The sequence below is a fragment of the Amblyomma mixtum genome, chromosome 9 (assembly GCF_055824585.1).
Source record: "Amblyomma mixtum isolate Tamu chromosome 9, ASM5582458v1, whole genome shotgun sequence".
Classification (NCBI taxonomy): domain Eukaryota; kingdom Metazoa; phylum Arthropoda; class Arachnida; order Ixodida; family Ixodidae; genus Amblyomma; species Amblyomma mixtum.
The window spans coordinates 19,942,298-19,962,262 of NC_143020.1; the positions used below are offsets into that span (position 1 = coordinate 19,942,298).

Sequence of the window (19,965 nt, forward strand, 5' to 3'; positions counted from 1 at the left end):
AATACTCAAGTATTATTGCCTTGCACTTCAAGGAAATTAAAAGAACTTTAAGAAAAAAATAGGAGCTAGTGACATATTGTGTTACATAAGCGCAATGATGACTTCGTTACAGCGAATCAGTTTCGCTGATGGCTCATTCTACACGAAAACAATGCTTTCTGCTGCGTATTCGTCCTTAAATTCTGTACTCAGGCAGTCATTAAACAGATTTAACATTTCAGAACTAACAAAGAATTTCAGCAGAGCTGTACAACAACTCTGCCAATTCGAAACACGTTGGTGTTGATATTGTTGTAATTCTTGATAGGTCATATTTTAACGTGCAGTTGAACAGTGATGTACCGTACGACGGTGCTAAAACACACTAGCATTAAGAGCGTTTCGCTCTGAGGTTTCAGAGGGATTATTGTTGCGAGCTACAAATAAATTCAAGTTTAGCATTGCACCGATGTGTTTCCACACTCATTGAATGCCACGTTCTCGCTAGCCCAAATGGCGCCCAAATTATATCACCAGCTTCCTGAACCTGCACCGCAAGCACACTTTCCCTGCACACTGCCCGCCATGCAAAAGTGCCCGGTACACTATGCCACTCCACGTGGGAGCGCCCAATTTAAACCCTCGCACTACCCTCCTCCTCGAGCGACCAGCAATAGCTGATCGCACGGGACTGAAAAACCCCGCGCGAAAAGGGCCGCACCGCTTCGCGCTCTGAGTAAATTCTGTGTAACGTGTGCAGGCTTACAGCTTCGAGAACTCAAGTTGCTTCGTTCCTCAGCGACTGTACATGCGAAATTTCAGGCAAGGCAATATTAATTTTTATTCATGTTCGGCGGCCGATACTATAAAGAGAAGTATAGAGAAACAAAACAGGTAACAGCGGCCCGCTGTACTCAACTGCGGTAACAAGGGCTTTGCATGAGGAAGGTGCACGGCAATTGGAGCACTATAAGCCCTCATTCTTGACTTGTTACATTTTTCGGTAGTACTGAGCCACAGAGGAGCTTCCAGTATGGAAAAAGCTAGGGTGAGAGCAGCCCCCACTTTGAGCACCGCTAAAACACAGGCGCAGTGCCTCTTCCGCATCTTCACTTGCATCTCCTTCAACGCAAACACGGTACGAAGCTGTGGCGAGGGAAAACGTGGTGAGAGCTGTATTTTCTATCTTCCCGTAATGCAATGACTAAGGAATCCTGGAATAAAGTGTTGAGTTTTAACGTAGTCGTACGGAGTAGACGCGCGAAAGCATGTGTTCAGTCTTCGCCTTTTCTTACTGCCATCAGCGGACGTGAGGCCGAGCCGAGGACCGCATAAGGCAGAGGCAAAAAGCAATCAAGGAAGCACACAAAAAGACTACGGTAGCGCGACTGTCGGCGGGGCTCGCTCGAGCAAAGAGCGTGCAAGGTGTCCAATGACGTGATATAAACACACACAAAACAGAGGCGATGCTGCAGCGCTGCCTTGAAAGTTTCGCGCGTCACGCTAGAGCGGCGTGCGAACGCTCGTGTTCCCTAGGTACACACACGTACACTAAATCGCATGAGCCAAGCTGTGTAGAGTACGCTAGCCACACAATATGCGAAAATAAAAACCGAAACCAGTAGCGTTTGGCAACATCATCATCATTCCTTATTCTGCGACGCAGTTACGGGGAGCTGAGTTATAGCCTTAGAACTAGGCAGACAGTGCAGCCGTGCAGCGGCTGCGGCTTTCCTGGCCCCAGATGCGTCGCCTGTAGCTGCCCGGCATGCTGCCCGGTTTTCCAAGCTTTCGTTCGCAGCGCCGCCAGAAACAGATGCTTGTGAGTAGTCGCATTTTTTCACCGCAATCATTCCAATTTGCTGACTTTGTAATTGAAACAAAATATTTTGTCGTTTAATGCAACAAGTTTGTGGCAAAAAGGGCTTTATCAATTCTTTTTTTAACGCGTGTAAAGTTAGGCGACATTAGCGCCACCTTTCCGTTCGCTGGCGGCGGATTGCGAGTCTCATGTTGGCCGCGCGCTACACTATCTTTTTTAGGACGCTGAAACGACTCTGTTGGCGGGGTGCGACGGTTGTGATGTGGGTGCGTTTCTTCAGTTTGTTTGTGTTAAATGTGCGGCCTCGTTAGTGTTGTGGTAGTGTGACTGAACTCGGAAGGTGACAGATGGCTCCAGTGCTGCGGAAGACGTTCTTACGCGCACGCAGTGCTCAAAAACTGCTCTGACGTACTGCACGCAACCACGCCGAGAGCGGCCGGCGCCCGATGCCCGATAGAAGAAACGGCTTGCCGTGAACGTTGACAAATGTAAGTACAGAACTGGAAAATGACTTCTGCGATGTGTCGGGGTATGATTGAGGGCTGCGAATGCATTTGGGTTGGTCTTCACGTCTTGTTCGCAGTGAGGTGCAAAATGCGGGCACCACGCGATCGTTTGCAGAGAGAAGGTGTTCTGACACGCTCGCTTGCCAACTATGCAACTTTTAACCCGCCGCCTCACGCTGTTTGCGTCAGCTCCTCGGCGCAGGAGTTATGTGATAGAATTTGGTTGCACGCCGAGAACTATGGGGTGCTGCTTGATTCGTTATTCCGACTGAACAGGAGCAGCGCGTGAAAAGGAGTACCATAAGAACGAAAAGTGCTTGTAGCGGCGTGCGTCTTTTGATTCTGCTGCCTGAGTGTTTACTGGATAAGGAGCATTGCCCGTTCTACGTCGCAGTCACATCAAGTGCTGTGTTTCTTGATAGTTCTGGTCAACGAAACGACGATTAAAAATAGCAGAACCATTCCATTGCAGTGCAGCTGAGGTAATCGCACAATGGAAGGTTTGTTGTCATTTTATTTTTTTACGTTCACTACATTTATGTCATTCCCCCATTTTCAGTCTGAAGCGATAAAAGTATAACGTGATTCGCGAATAATAGCTTTAAGAAAAGTATGACAAGCTTTGTAAACCATTTTTTTTGCTAACTATTGGAGGCATAGGTAATTAATAATTAGCCTCCACTCATGAACACATTGGACTGAACAGCTAGAGGTTTTAATGGGATGTGGCTTCTGTGATGTTTATGAAAGCATGGCTCTAATGCAGCCTTTCTTCAAATGCACCCGCAGTCAAGCCCTGTACAGCTGCTCCACCGGTATCATCACGCTACTTTTGCACCAGCTTTCATCTGTCATCGAGCCAATGCTACCTCAACCAGAGGCAAATGACATCAAGACCTGCTGGTTCAGCCTATCAGCCATTGACACTGGATATCAAGCATGTGCCACTTGTAAAAGGATAGGTAGACAAGTGGGTATATTTTCCTTGTCTTTTTTAGCCTGCCAAAAATATTCTGGTCCAGGCTCCCTCTCTCTTTCGTTTTTTTTTCTTTTAAAAGAGGACCAAGAGAAAGGGAAAAGATATTGCGGGCGTCATGAAAGCACTCCCCTAGTCAAGTGCATTGTGTTATAGTGTGAAATGCTTTCTATAGTTTTTTCCCTCATGCCTCTCGTGCTTGGAAATCTTGACCACTGTATAGACCAAATTAAAACAATTATCTGCTTCATGACCTTCATACAGCAGTCTAAAAGCAGCAAATAAATTTTATAGGTTTACTTCAGCAGTACCTACCTCTTACAAGGTATGGCATGTTTGAAGTGAACCAGTGATGTGATAGGCATGGCCTAACGGGCAATGCATAATTGAATATTGGCGTTCAAGTGGAGCACTCTGCTTTAGAAGCATATTTGTTGCTAGCATCAATAATTGATACCTTACCAGGTTATCCTTGCATTACATGAAACCCTGCAAAGCTTATATTTTAGCTGTACAGAAGAAAGGTGCTTATTCGATGTCATGAGCATTGCTGAGGTTTTTTTTCACACTCCCTTTGTCACAACTGACTGCACTGTACAGTTGAAATGCATTTGGAATTGAGTATTGGTGCATTGTTTTTTTTATTCATGCCGACGTTCAGTTACTGATTGCATTACACTAGCTGAGCCTAAGTCAACAAATATTGCTGTGACCTTAACAAGACCCCTGGCTTTACTTGAACCGATGCATTTGATGTTGCCTTTCTCCCGTGCCATCAAGGTTTGTAATAAGCTGTGTAAATAACTTATTTTCTTTCTCGAGGTATTTATTGCTGCAATTAGTGACAGGTAATTTCCTAAAGAACAACCTAAGTGCACATTTTTATCTTCTTTGGAACACTTGTTTGCTTGTTTCCCTTGTATTCTTAACTTAAACAGATATGAGCAGGCCTCAGCACTAGAGGGATGTGCTGCGGGACAAATAAAAAACTACCAGTCCAGCTGCTCCCTTAGGGGCACGTTTCTGAGGCTTTTATCGCTTGTAGTTCTATGCAGCTTTACTTACAAGTATTGTATCTGACGCAGTGTGTGCCTTAATATTTTGATTCATTTGCTTTAGAGTGTGCCACTCTTGCCCTGACGAACTTGCTCACCTTTGTACTCTTTGTTCATACATTTTCCCCTAACACCTGGTATAGCTCCAAATGATACATTATCTACAGCAACATGTGCATTATATTGCAATGTCTTTGTGCCATCACTTTTGAAAACAAAAGCTGCCTGAATTTTTGTGCAGACAAATCAGAAACACAAAATAATTTTTATATTTTATGGCCTGCATGTTATCTTCATATGACTGGAATGGCTAAATATCTCTTCGTGGTAGCCTAATTTGGTCATCATCATCATCAGCCTGACTACACCCACTGCAGGGCAAAGGCCTCTCCCATGTCTCTCCAATTAACCCTGTCCTTTGTCACTTGCCGCCACTGTATCCCCGCAAACTTCTTAATCTCATCCGACCACCTAACTTTCTGCCGTCCCCTGCTGCGTTTGCTTTCTCTTGGAATCCACTCTGTTACCCTTAAGGACCAGCGGTTATCTTGCCTTCGCGTTACATGCCCTGCCCAAGCCCATTTCTTCTTCTTGATTTCAACTAAGATGTCATTAACCCGCGTTTGTTCCCTCACCCACTCCGCCCTCTTCCGATCTCTTAACGTTACACCTATCATTTTCCTTTCCATAGCTCGCTGCGTTGTTCTTAACTTAAGCTGAACCCTCTTTGTTAGCCTTCATGTTTCTGCCCCATAGGTGAGTACCGGTAGGATACAGCTGTTGTATACTTTTCTCTTCAGGGATATTGGTAAGCTACCAATCATGATCTGAGAGAATCTGCTATATGCGCTCCACCCCATTTTAATTCTTCTATTAATTTCCCTCTCATGATCTGGATCTGCGGTCACTACCTGCCCTAAGTAGACATATTCTCTTACTACTTCCAGCACCTCGCTACCAATTGCGAACTGCTGTTCCCTTGCTAGGCTGTTGAACATTACTTTGGTTTTCTGCATGTTAATTCTTAGCCCCACCGTTCTGCTCTGCCTGTCTAACTGGTTGATCATGCTTTGCAGTTCTTGTCCTGAGTGGCTTAGCAAGGCAATGTCATCAGCGAATCGCAAATTACTCAGGTATTCTCCATTAACTCTTATCCCTAACTGTTCCCATTCCAGTCCCCGGAATACCTCCTGTAAGCAGGCATTGAAGAGCATTGGCGAGATCATGTCTCCCCGCCTGACACCTTTCCGTATTGGAATTTTATTGCTGACTTTATGGAGAACTATAGTAGCTGTGCAATCGTTATAAATATCTTCCAATATTTTCACATAACACTCTTCCACACCCTGATTCCGCAATGCCTGCATGACAGCTGAGGTTTCCACTGAGTCAAATGCTTTCTCGTAATCAATGAAGGCTATATATAGGGGTTGGTTATATTCCGCGCATTTTTCTATCACCTGATTGGTAGTGTGAATGTGGTCTATTGTCGAGTATCCTTTACGAAAGCCTTCCTGATCATTTGTTTGACTAAAGTCCAAGGTTTTCCTGACTCTATTAGTGATTACCTTAGTAAATACCTTGTAGGCAACGGACAATAAGCTGATTGGTCTGTAATTCTTCAAGTCCTTGACGTCTCCTTTCTTATGAATTAAGATAATGTTAGCGTTCTTCCAAGCTTCTGGTACTCTCGAGGTCACAAGGCACTGCGTATACAGGGTGGCTAGTTTTTGTAGCACAATCTCTCCTCCATACTTCAACAAATCTGCTGTTACCTGATCCTCACCAGCTGCTTTCCCTCTTTGCATTGCTCCTAAGGCTTTCTTTACTTCCTCCTTCGTTACTGGCAGGATGTCCCATTGCTGTGCTCGACTGCCTCCCTCAGTAACTTGATGATTACATTCGCTACTGTATAGATTTGTGTAGAATTCTTCGGCTAATTCAACTATCTTATCCATATTGCTGATGACATTGCCCTGTTTGTCTTTTAGCGCATACATCTGGTTTTTACCTATGCCCAGTTTTCTCCTCACTGATTTTAGGCTACCTCCGTTCCTTAGAGCATGCTCGATTTTCTCCACGTTACTTTCTTATGTCGGCTACCTTGCGCTTATTTATTAACTTCGATAGATCTGCTAGTTCTATCCTGTCTGTGGAGTTAGAAGTCCTCATGCTTTGGTGTTTCTTAATCAGATCTTTAGTCTCCTGAGATAGCTTGCTGGTATCCTGTCGAACCATCCTACCACCTTCTTCTGCGGCGCACTCTGTAACGATAGCTGTAAGATTATCATTCATTGTTTCAACACTGCGGTCGTCTTCTTCAGTTAAAGCGGAAAATCTGTTTTGCAGCGACAGTCTGAATTCCTCTACCTTCCCTCTTAATGCTAACTCGTTAATAGCCTTTCGCTTCACCAGTTTCCTCCGTTCCCTCTTGAAATCTAAGCTAACACGAGACCTTACCATTCTGTGGTCGCTACAACGGACCTTACCGAGGACCTCCACATCCTCTACTATGCCAGGGTGTGCACACAGTATGAAGTCTATTTCATGTTTAGTCTCACCATTGGGGCTCTTCCACGTCCACTTCCTGTTTGCTCGTTTGCGGAAGAAGGTATTCATAATCCGTAAACTATTTCTATCTGCGAACTCTACTAATAACTCTCCCCTACTGTTCCTAGAACCTATAGTCACCTACCGCCTTGTCTCGAGCCTGCCTAATTAGGTGTAACATGTTAATGTCAGTTCCTGTGAATATCATTCAGTCTTCGAATGTGGGGGCAGAATTGAACACAACAGCATGTTATAGCTTTTTCTTGTTCAAGGACGCATTTAGTTCTAGTCTTGTGACTGCTGCTTATGCTATTACTCAGCAGCCTTATCAAACTCACTCGGAGTGCTGCATTTTAGTGCACATTTAACTGATTGTTGCTGCTCCGTGTTTGATTCTATTAGAAGTTACTATAACTGTATACTTTGAATGTTTTCTTGTGCAGTTCTCTTGCTGCTGCATTCTGCCATGGAGAAGGCTACCTGTTCGTGCACACGTCTCATCACTAGGACGCTACCTCTTCCACTGGTGATGCAGACAAGTAACGACAGGGTTAATTGGAGAGGCATGGGAGAGGCCTTTGCCCTGCAGTGGGCATAGTCAGGCTGATGATGATGATGAACAACAAGCAGGCTGCCTGATATTGAGGACAAGTGTCAGGATAGTGCACCAACAAAGTCTCTTAAGCATTTCTGTGCTGATGCATTTTTATTAAAATCAGCTCATAGCTTAATATCTACATCCATGGGGACATTTAGCATATGTTTGGCATTTGTTTGACTTTTAATTCGCTAGTGTTTGCAGCCTTTAATGTTGGTCTTAAGACAGTGTAAGCATTGTTTCACTGTGTGGGATTTTTTAGCTGTTTTGGAGAGATGTGTGTGTATGCATGCAGTTTTTTTCCACGGGTTATGTGGCTCATGGAACTTTCATGTTACAGAAGAAATTATTTCGTTTCTGTGTTGTACAGGAAAGTGAGCTGTATTTATATGCACCAGGTGTTTCAGGGAAGAATAAGTAGTTTTCAAAAATATGGCTTTTGCTGCATAATATTACCAGTGTTAGCAGACACCAGAAAGCCGGTGAGGTGTATTTAGTAAGCTGGTTAACTAATTTCTGATAATTAACTTTTTAACTAACACAGGTTTGCAACTGGTTGCAGTTAGAGACTTTTAGCCAGTTGTTCGTAGTAGCCATATCAGTTTCTGGAATGTACAAAACATGATTACTTTCGCCGCTGTGGCTCGACAAAATTTGGCTGCATCGTGCGAAAATACATGCGCTTTTGAAAGCACACAGGGAAAGAAACCCCTCCAGTGCATGTAACTGCTACAAATCTCTAATGGCAACTAGACGACTAACTCTGATAGTGAAGGAATCATATTCTTAGCAGTAAGAAACACACACAACACCAAGACACACACGCACACAGGACACCCGCTAGACTTCAACTATCTTTACTGGACACTTGTACAACATAAATATGTATCACTGAGCACACGCAGGTGCCTCGTCATCCGCAACAGGTCTAACTACGCCCTGCCCTCTCCTGCAAGGCATACGGTTGCGCCGATAAACAATCTCTTTTTCTGCCAACACCAGGGAGGGAGTGCTTACACGTCACCCGCCTCTTGAATACGAAAGACTTCGATAATTTTTCTTTCTTTTTTCTCGGCTCCCAGGCCTTTCGTATTCAAGAGGCGGGTGACATGTGTGTAAGCACTCCCTCCCTGGCATTGGCAGAAAAAGGGATTGTTTATCGGTGCAACCGTATGCCTTGGAGGAGAGGGGAGGGCGTAGTTAGACCTGATGTCGATGACGAGGCACCTGCGTGTGCTCAGTGATACATATTTATGTCGTACAAGTGTCGAGTAAAGATAGTTGAAGTCTAGCGGGTGTCCTGTGTGTGTGTGTCTTGGTGTTGTGTGTGTTCTTACCGCTAAGAGTATGATTCCTTCAAGCCGTTACCAATTAGCCCAACTTAATGTTTTAACAGTTTCTGATAGTGAAAAGGTTCATTTATAAAAATTAGCTAACCAGCTTATTACGTAAGACTTCACAAGTTTTCTGGTGCCTGCCAACACTGGTAATACTATGCTGAAAAAGCCATACATTCATCTCAAAATACCTGTTTTTTGAAAATTACTTAGTCTTCCCTGAAACACCTCGTATATATGTAAGAAAAACCTAACGGGATTTAATTGACGATGTTTTGGTTGGAGGGCCAGTCGTTTTCAAGTGTACTACAGCATTTGAAGCGCACAGCTTTTGTTTCGAATGCTATACTATACTCGAAAAAGGCTGGTCCTCCAGCCGAAACATCGTGAATTAAAACCTGTTATGTTTTTCAATTGCTGTGTGTCAGTCATTGTTACTCAGAGGGAACTGAGGGGAAGCTTGCCGAAGGCAATATTCTGTTCCTCTATTGTTCTCCATAAAATATTTTGATGCATCATGCATGTGTTGTAGGGCGTATGTACACTTGTGCACAATAAATGTAATAATTTGCATTTTGCTTCTATTATTCTTTAAGCACTCCAGGATAGTGTTCACAAAATGATTTTGAAGTGATAAAACTATGTTGGTAAAAGTGTTGTACTGTGTAGTTAACATACACTTTTCCAAAAGTTGATGTAGGAATTATACTTTCTTCGTACTTGAGTCTTTTGAATAACGGTGGCCAATTGTCGGAAGACCGTTGATAGGGCGTTGGTAGACATTGTCGGTATGTGGTTGATAAGAAGTGTAAAGACTTTCTATGTACTTGAGTCTTTTGGATAACGGTGGCCAATTGTCGGAAGACCGTCAATAGGGTGTTGGTAGACATGGTCGGTAAGGGGTCAGTAGGAAGTGTATACAAACTTGATAAGGGGATGATAGGAAGTATAAAGACTTTCTATGTACTTGAGTCTTTTGGATAACGGTGGCCAATTGTCGGAAGACTGTTAATAGGGTGTTGGTAGACATTGTCGGTAAGGGGTCAGTAGGAAGTGTATACAAACTCGATAAGGGGATGATAGGAAGTATAAAGACTTTCTATGTACTTGAGTCTTTTGGATATCGGTGGCCAATTGTCGGAAGACGGTTGATAGGTTGTTACTACAATGTATAAAGACGTTCAAAAGACTTTCTATTCAATGTTGATAGGTTCTATTAACAATTGTCGAAAGACTTTCTAAAGAATGTTACTAAAAATTTTTGTAAGGGCTCCTAACGAAGTAGGCTTGAAACAACAGTGACCGAAAAATTCACATAACTGAATGAAACACTCTAGGTCACATCTCAGCACACTAAAGAATTATATCTATGGTCTGAGGTTTCTTTACTAAAAATTTTTTTTTCTCTCCGGACAAGAAAAGAAACTCGATGACGTCGGACACAGAGGCTCGCACCGCAACCTCATAATTTTCCTTCATCCTAACAAACACGACGAAATTGCTGCTGCCTTAAAGAAAAATCTACTCGAAATCTTTAGCCACAAGCTCTTTGTTCCAGTTAAAAGCTTCGGAAGAGTGCTCAGACTGGGTAAAGATAAAGATGATAAGCTCAAGCCAGTCATTGCCTCTTCTTTCACTAAAATGAAACAAAGCTTTTATTGCAAAATCGTTACAAGTTGACACGACCAAACATTTCGGTTTGCCATGATTTTGACACGGCCATATTAGATAAACGCGCGAATTTTTGGAGGCAGGGTAAGTAGTTGAAAAAGAAAATCGCATGTTGATTTGACCAGTCCTAGTGTATCCGTCTGTGGTGTGGTATCCATACTATACCAAAAGCATCGAGCCAATGGACACATCCAACAAAATAAAGCCGAGTTCAATTCACCCATTTAATGCAAATGTTAATCGGTCACTAATATTATGTGGCAACATAAGTTGGAGCCGCTTCTGTTGGGAAGGCAGATAGTGAGGTTAAAATTTTTGTGCTTAATGTATCACAAAACAGGATTTCCACGTGAAACATACCTGTTTTCTGCGTATCAACAAACATCAAGGTTGAATCACACAAATTTATACGGCCATATTAAGCAAGCACAAGACAATACCAGAAGTCTTCTTCTCTTACACAGTCGAACAATCAAACCGCCTGCCTGCTTTGGTTGTTGAATTTGCTACTCAATACTTCCCGGCATTATTTTAAAAACTTATTTTTTGTAACCCTCTCCTGTTTAGGCAGCACTGATGCTTGCTGTACATCAAAATAAGCAAGTTCAGAGCAGAGCCTTAATGAAGTTCACGTCGCAGTTCAATGTTTACTGCTGTATTATGCATCATTCGAAGTAGAAATAGGCTACAAATATTTTGGTGTGTGTACACCTTGTGGGCAGAGTTAATGGAACATTTCTTTCATTGTTCTAACTAATTTGCTGAGCGTGACAGAACAGCGCTTCGCAAAAAGCCCAAGCCACTAACTTTCACACCATATGAATAGCATATTATAAGCTGAATTCTGCTGTGAAGGTGTTCTTTCTTGAACTCCATCCGCAACCTCATCAACAAAAATGAAAATTACGGAGAAACCCATCTGTCCGTTGGTTTCTTTCCGCGTATAACGATCTCAAAAACAAAAATTGTTGCTGACAGTGCCAACAACCCAGCAAGGGCTGCAAACACTGATGAGAGCTCCGAAAACTGCAGAGCTTCCTGATATCCAATATCATTATCGGTATTGCCGTCCAAAACATCGTGCCGAGCAATATATTTTGGTGGCTGAAATAGCCTGCATTCAATAAGTCTTCTAACAAAGTCTCGCAAGGCTCCCTTTAAAGGGTAGCTCTTTCGGATAGAGAACGTAAGAAAAACTAGGCTTAGCCTTTCCTTGGACTCAACAACTCCTTTACCGGGCTTGAACGCCCATGATGACATCGAAAAGGAAAAGCAGACTCGGTCTTTTTGTCGAGCGCAGTCAAGACAAGCAGACCAGATATTAACAACCAGCTTTCCACGGTCTTTGTACCGATTGAAAGCCAAGCTCAGCTTTTGATGAACGCCGTAAGACCTGCTGTCGTTTTCTAAGCGGTCATGCAAGTATGTGTCTTTGATGACGCATGGAGCGATTCTTTTTCTGTCCAGCTCAGTCTCGAGCTCCGACAGCGTGTCAATCACGTCTGGAAAAGCCCGCATGGCGAGCCTAGAAATTAACTCGCCTCGGAAGTAGTTAGAGAATGGCAGAAGATCTATCAGCCAAAAACTGCATACTACGCAGGTTGCCACGGCGAACTGCCTTGAGCGAGGCATAGGCGAAGATGTAGCGTAGAAGGATGCTAGCAGGAACATAAAAAAATCTGCCATCCTGCTGAACGATGAATTTCTCATGCGAACCCAGTCAGCCATAACGAGAACAATAAAGGAGAATATTAGCGATAATGAAAGAAGCAGTATTCCGAGCTTGGACTCCATCAAAAGCCGGAAAAATGACAAAGGTACAGGGTGGTTAGCGCTAGCGTAGAAAGTTTCATACGCGTATGTTATCAGAGGAAGTGCACCGTATTCCGTTGTTCCATTTCTGCCAAAGGCGGCAAGATTTCCATGCACGTCAATATGACCGTAGAAGAGATCGCTGGCCAGATCGTTGCGGTCGCTATAGAAAACTGTAGTTACTGTCACATTGTACAGTGCGAGAGCGTTCCAGATGACGTCAGCCCGCCAAGAGTTGCAGTTTGGTTGACCACCTGGTCGCATCCATGGGATATCGTTGCACCCTACACGGATATCTGTGTTTCTAAGAAGGGAATATTTAGGTATTAGAGGTGGCATGATCTCACGGTTGCTACTGCATCCCCGTGAATATATTGGCGGCAGGTGATTGAGAAGCGGACTGACAGCATCGTTTTTATTGAATTGTGTTGCGTCTAATTTACAAGTGAAGTTTCTCACCGAGGACTCTGCCACATACCGACTTAACAACATCCTTCCTTCAAGGCTGTCTTCGATTAATATCCAGTTAACCAGGTAAACGAATAACGCATAGCTGAATGTCTGGTTCAGACACCATGATGCATTTACGTTTATGCTTGCTACTAGGATGTTTGTCTTGACTGAATCATGCGTGTTTTTTCTCACGAACGCCTTTAGCCCCGGTAACCCTGGATAAGGCAACCTCCAGGTGGTCACAGGCCGCATAAACTTTTGCAACCATGAATGATCTCCCCAAACCCATTGTTTACCACACGTTATTAGCGCCGTATCTTCGTGGTGCTTGATGTGGATAGCAAGAGAAGTAATATTTCTCTCACTAGAGATTCTAAGGGATTCATTTGTCGTGCACATCACATTTGATACCACAAGCGCCAATAGGCAGCGGCTTAAACTAAGCATAATCATTTCTTCGCGGAAGTCCAAAATATAAAAAAATAAACACAGACTTTTGTGATGAATTATAATGTCAATGCTGTGAGCACAGGTGTTGGGTATACACAGCAATCACATGAAAATGTTATAGTTGCAGTGGAGCAGAATGAAGAAATATCGGTTTGAAGGCAATTAATGCCACTGCATTGGCAACCACCTTGAAAGAAGTATATTTTCCGCCAATTCTTCAAATACGCACATTCAATTGCTTTTAAAAGCCAGGTGCACTTTTTTGCATCGTAGATTACATGTTGCTATTGTTTCATGAAATATGTGACGGAAAAAACAGCCCTCACTGCATGGCGCATGCCGGACAAGTTATGGATAAAAGGAATATCTCATCCATATTCTTGTCGTTCCTCGCAAATTAACTTTCAAAGCGGCTAGACTACTCTGAACACGATATCATCAATGTGAGCAATAAAGAGGAAAAAAGACCCCGCCAGTTGTACCCTATGAAATGGCTGCCTTTCAGTGTTAGCCACCGGTGTGAAGGCGACCTTGATAAGCGCCTAGTGCGCAGCCAGTGGTGTGTGGTAGCCCAGCAGGTGCTTATCCTCACCGCAGAGTGGCGCGACGAGAAGCGCAGTCGTACAGCTGGCCCTTTGTCCTGCATTAAGAAAGAGAGGGTGGAACATCAGGTGCACCCTGCTCATATGCTTTCGAGACGCTGCTTACTGCGCGCAATTGGACGCTGCAGTCAGTCCACGACCAAAACCAGCATCTGCTACGCTTGCGCCAGAAAGGAGCCACTACTGTGGAAGTCCTGTCTCATCTAGAGTAGGTCCTACAACAAGAAAAACAGTGCGGCCTGGAACAGCGAACGCGGTGGCATCAATACAAAAGCCATAATTTAGCCTGCGTTCATTTGAAAACCTTCCTTTCAACTGACTCGTAGATCGATGATGTTTTTAGCGCCAAAAACGAGGACCAACGTGCGAGAAATACACAACACGAGCGCCTTTGTTGTGTCTTTCTCCCACCTTGTTCCCCGTTTTTGGCTCAAGCTACCTCATGAATAAGATTCAATTCGCCCAACTTTCCACCTTCTTATAGACTCGGAGATAATGCCTTCGGTGCCAGGCGCCACGGCGCCAGTTTCATTGTCGACGAAGCGATTGCCGTTGCCGTTTCATGCCAGCGTGCATGCATTCGGGAATGCTTCTTCGACAGCGTCATGTTCACGTGGAATGCGCTCAGCAGAGGCGACAGCTCATAATTGCTGTTTACGCCATAAAGTTGGGAGCGGGGAAACTATTGCGCGCTTCACACAATCGAAATATTTGTGGGAAAGAGGGACAAAGGCCTCTAGAACAAATCACTGGGTGGAAAAATGCAAAAGTCTGCACAGAAGTAGCAGACACGTTAGCCTATCTTTGGTGTGTTATTTTCATTGAACTCGCAGCTTTGTTTAGAATAGCGCCTAGAAATCGAAGGTGCTCGCAGATTAGAATCTCTTCTAAAGGGCGCCGAGAAAGTTGAAAACTTTTAAGAAAGCTGATGGGAAGAATTATCATGCAGAGTTGTAGCAGGTAAATGGAAAAATTATTTCGAGGGCACACTTTAGTTCATTCTGGCGTTCCACAAGGAAGCGTGCTTGGCTCCTCTCTTTTCGTGATATTTATTAACGATTTACCTAGCTCAACATCTTCCCGAATCAGACTTTTAGATGACGATTGTGTGATTTATCGCAGAATTTATACTAACAAAGATCGCCTAGCCCTTGAATCCAACCTCGACACAGCAACAGCATGGTGCTCTTCTTGGCTTATGCAACTTAATCTTTCTAAAACAAAATTCATGTCTTTTACTAACCGGATGTCTAGATTTCAAACAGCGTATTCTTTAAATAACGCTGCAGTTGAGCTGGTAACCACGTACAAATACCTCGGTCTTCACGCTCTTCATGACCTAACATGGAACCACTATATTAACGTTATTCTTGCATCCGCTAATCGGTCTTTAGGTCTTTCAAAACATAACATAACTTAAAGCATGCTGCCTCCCACCTCCGACTACTTGCTTACACCACTCTTATTCGCCCCGAAATTGAATATGCTTCGGCTATTTGGGACCCTCATCAAGCATACTTAATAAATAACATCGAATCTTTGCAGAATCGTGCAGTTCGTTTTATCTTCTCTGACTATTCGCGTCACACCAGCATGACAGCCTTGAAGCCTTGAAGCGCTGATCTTCAGGATCTATGTCTCCGTTCTAAAGTCTCACGTTTATCGCTTTTTCTTAAACTTTATCATCACTCAACTTTTCATAATGACTTTTTTCCTTGCGTTCTTCCATTTTTCACCACCACGACCATCTATTTAAAGTTAGGCGCTTGCCATGTCGTACATCTAACTAGGCGCATTCATTCATACCCCGTACTATAACTGACTAGAACGCTCTGCCTTCACACGTTGCTACCGTCACTGATGCGGATAAATTTTACAACCTATTGGCTGCCGGTATCTCTACTTAAATTTTTTGGGTACATTAACTTACTAGCGCATTAGGCTTTTGTCTTGTATTTCTGTTATTGATGATCCTCGTTTTACTTTCATGCCGTCGTTTGTGAGACATTGTATAACTTATATTACCGTTACTGTCTGCTGCTCTGTTCAACATTTTGTTTTTCCCCTGTACGCTTCAATGTTCAATTTTTGCGTTTTGTATTTTTCTTGCAAAGACTCATATGCTTTTATCTGTTTTTTGTTGTAGTTTCTTCAAGTTGTCGTTAATTTGTTTACTTTTGATTACATGCCTGCACCCCCCCCCCCCCCCCCCCGCCATGTAATATCCTAGAACTGAGGGCCATAAGGGGTATTTTGTATAAATAAATAAATAAATAAATCAAGAGTGACGAGGCCTTTCCCGCAACGCTCTTCACCGTCCTTACGCTAGACAAGGAGAACTACATATGCACTGGCGGGCAGACGGCGTAGCATTGCGGGTAGCACGCTCGTGTATGGAACGGAAGGGTGGCGGTTTTATTTTAATCGTGATTTTAGAATTTTTATCTGGTTAATGACTTGTTAGTCATGAATTGTGACTAGAATTGACTACTTATGACTTTCACTTCAGGTGTAACGGACAGACGGAAAGAGTCATGGTCGCGAGTATGAGCCATTAAAGGCTTTTGCCTTGATAAATAACACGCCGGCCAAAGCTGCTGAATTTTACCTTTTGCTGGAATATGCTAAACTCTTTCAAGAACAAAAGTTTGGGATAGCTGATGAATATTCATTCTGAAAAAAAAAAACAACAACGGAAACTGGACGGGATGCACAAGATTTTAGAATTTTTTTCTTGTTAATGACTTGTTAATCATGACTTGTGATTAGAATTTACTAGGTATGACTTTCACTTCAGGTGTAACGGACGGACGGAGAGAGTCATGGTCGCTAGTATGAGCCATTAAACACTTTTGCCTTAATAAATAATGCGCCGGCCAAAGCTGCTGAATTTTACCTTTTGATAGAATGTGCTAAGCACTCTCAAGAACACAAGTTTGGGATAGCTGATGAATATTCATTCTGAACAAAAAACAAAGAAAACTGGACGGGACGCACAACAGAAGAAATGTACCACATGCGCCGACTTGCCACTGATGATTTTCAGCTAAAGCAGTGAACTTTTGGCTGAGTATTCGCCTCACATTTCGGATGCATTTGGTCAGATCTCCTCAGCTGAGACGTACCAACTGGTTTGCGAATGGGAGCAATAGTTACCTCGGCCTGGTACTCGGCATTTTTGAGGTGAGATACTTGGGAAAAGGCTCACGGATCAGGCCTCGCCCTGATGGGTCATTGATTCCTTGCGCCGACAAAAAAACTTAAATTCTTCCCACGCACTAAATCGCAATAATGTCCCTTTTTGAGAAACGTATCGAGGGCCTTCGGAAGATGTACCCGCGCCGCATTCGGCAGGTGTTCTGCTCGATCCTCAGTGCCGAAGGCACCCACTGCTTTTACAATGGGTACAAGATTGCATCGGGCCTAGTGCTCCACTTTTCCGCGAGCAGCTTATGGAAAAAGGTCGTGGACCAAACCATTGCGTTGACGGGTCAGTGGTTCATTCCGCCGTCGAACATCTCAGATCCGTCTGGTACGCTAAAAGCTTGCTTCCATTTCCCTCTGATATGTTGTTTCCTAGTTGACACGCAAACCTGTGCGCCCGTCGACCTTACGTGGCCCTTTCGGAAAAACTCTCATTACTTATCTAGATAACCAGCTACCCTTTGCTCCTGACTCTTGCCTTTAGTGCGCAAACTTCAATAACACGCATGTTAACTTGTCTTCACGAGGCAGCGATGTGCGCAGTTTCCGTTGGTTTCATTGTGTGTTTTCGATCGCCTTTTCAATTAAACATCCAGCTGTGAGTGAGCGCGTGTGATATTTCGTCTTCTCTGTGTCCAGTTAAGTTAATGCTGTTTTCTTCACCATGAAAGATCTTCTCTACTCCAGTGTATCCGGAGCATTGGGAGACTTGCGCGCTACAAGCTTCTGTAGCAGGCATCGAATAGAAAGTATATGCCTCGCGAGTTGGGTGATATTTAGGGCAACTTGCTGTTCGTTTTGGATGTGCTCGATTAAAGTAGTAGGTTTGTTGTCCCCTCTTAGAAAAGCCCTGACAACGGCAAAATTCACTGTCACGCAGCTGCTGATTACGACCTTACCTTTATCTAATGTGAACTTGCTATGGATTAAGTGGCCAGGTATGTTTCGATTTTTGGTGCCTTGTAAGAAACATCAGGTGTCTAAGACACCTCTAGTTACAGAGTCCAGACGCACTACCATTAAATATGGAGCTCCTGTCCGGTGAATATTATGAGTACGTTTCATGTACTGCGATGAGTGTCGCAAAAAATGTCACAAAGTGGCATCGTTTGCACCCTAGGATTCTTAAGTTCTTATGGAATTCAATATAAAACACTCATTTGCCTTTAAGGCCGAAGCGTCGTCTAGAGAGACGGGATGATTAGTATACCAAGTATCCTTTGCCAATGACACATCAATGCCATGCAAAGGTGCTAGGATTTTAGATAACAATTGTTATCCGCCCGTTCGTGATTTGAGCTGCGTCGCCGCCGCCTTTGGCGCAATCGAACGCGAGGGGAGGAGAGGAGAACAAACAGAGCGCTAGAGCTCTCCCCTCGAGACCACTTGTTCCGAGCGAACTGAAGTGCAGCCAGTCGATTATAGATGACGCCAGAGCGATGGGCACCATGTGCGCCCACTTCTACCATCGCTGCATGTGCGGAGGTAGAGTGGCAAGGGGAGGGGAGGTTTTGTGTGTGGTTGCACACGCACCCACGCGCTGCCTCTTCGTAGTCGCGCTATGCCGCACGACGCTCTGCTCCGTTGGCAGGCAGTGGTGTGAAATGTGCTGCACGCCATGTCGGCCATGCCACTCCCAGCTTTGTGTTCCTAGTGTAGAACGTCTGCTTGCGAACTAAGCTTTGGCGCAGCAGGATGAACAGGTCTGCATTCTTTTCTCCGACCACAAAGCCGCCTTCATGACAATCAAAGACTGAGAGAGGAGCGTTATTTGAAAGAGAGTTTGTGGAAAATAATGTCTCCATTTAAAGCGCACATACATGCACCTATCTCTCAGATTCTTTACCTCAACATATCTCGAAGCTAAAACATCAACAGAGCTACGCTAAAATAAAATGTCCCATTGGGGCGTATGGAAGTCCTCATCAGAATTCGTTTTTTTTTTTTGCCAGGTATCATAGTAGTTTTGACGAACGGACTTCTGAGTTGTTTAGTTGCTGAGGGAAGGAAGAAGGCGATATTTTGCGGTGTTTGTATAGGCCTTTAGATAAAATCGTGGTTGTGACGCCTCGCATCATGTACAGCCTGATTTCGGTCCTCCCGAACAGGCAACTCCACTTTGTAATCTGCCGACACAGTTCAGAAGGACACAGCAGATGACATTTGCGACTGTCTGAGAATTCATCACCGCCTAAAATTAAGTTTGCTATAAATATTGGAAAGTGGGTATATTGGTCAATTAGCGTTCACCTGTTCGTAGAAGGTGAGCATTTTCTTCTGGAAATCTCTTCCCATGGCAAAGGGTTCGAGGTTTGTTTTTGCCAGCCACTTTCCAACGATGGACAATGCACTGATTATCAGTGATAAAGTGAGACTTAAACAATGTCTGCAAATCAATCAGTATTCACCGCCTGCCTCTGTTGCTGCTTGGCAAGGGCTCTTGAGTAGGCTGCATGTTTCCCTTTAAGCGCTAAATTAAGTTATCCCGACGTGCGGGGTTTAGCGCTTGCCAGTGTTGTTGCAGAGCACGGTCGCAGTAATAATTATAAATGTAATTTAGTGATGATTGCTGCGCAGTGCTACCTTTGCCGTGGCTGAAGCAAACTGATGGGATTTCATTTCGGCTATATCAGCCCTTTATGATCAATTCTTGACGGCCAGCTACGTATCGCTACCGGACATAACACGGCTTGTCGCCGGATGGCGTATTTAGTGCAGTAGTACTGCTACACGCATTACTTTTGACCTTTGCGCGCGCGTACAGTGGAAAGGAGGAGCACAGCTGTGGAAGAGAACAGCCAATCAGAGTTGCTCGCCATACGCGACGTCACAGACGGCGCAGCAAATCAGGGAGCGCTCGCTCCCAAAGGGGACGTCACAGGTTCCTCCATCGCAGCTGCCACGCTTGCGGGTAGGAAGGAATCTCACTTCGCACTACCAGCTAGACGTG

The 19,965-nt window shown here is 44.0% G+C and overlaps 1 long non-coding RNA gene and 1 pseudogene across 1 annotated transcript; one reads left to right on the forward strand and one right to left on the reverse strand.

Annotated features, from left to right (window-relative positions):
• LOC149328447 (uncharacterized) overlaps positions 1-19,965 on the reverse strand; it is a 478,240-nt pseudogene that overhangs the window by 103,536 nt on the left and 354,739 nt on the right.
• Positions 1,659-8,266, forward strand: LOC149328448 (uncharacterized). Its single transcript, XR_016285813.1, has 3 exons — positions 1,659-2,289; positions 3,097-3,277; positions 7,332-8,266. It is a non-coding gene; the product is annotated as an uncharacterized LOC149328448 (long non-coding RNA).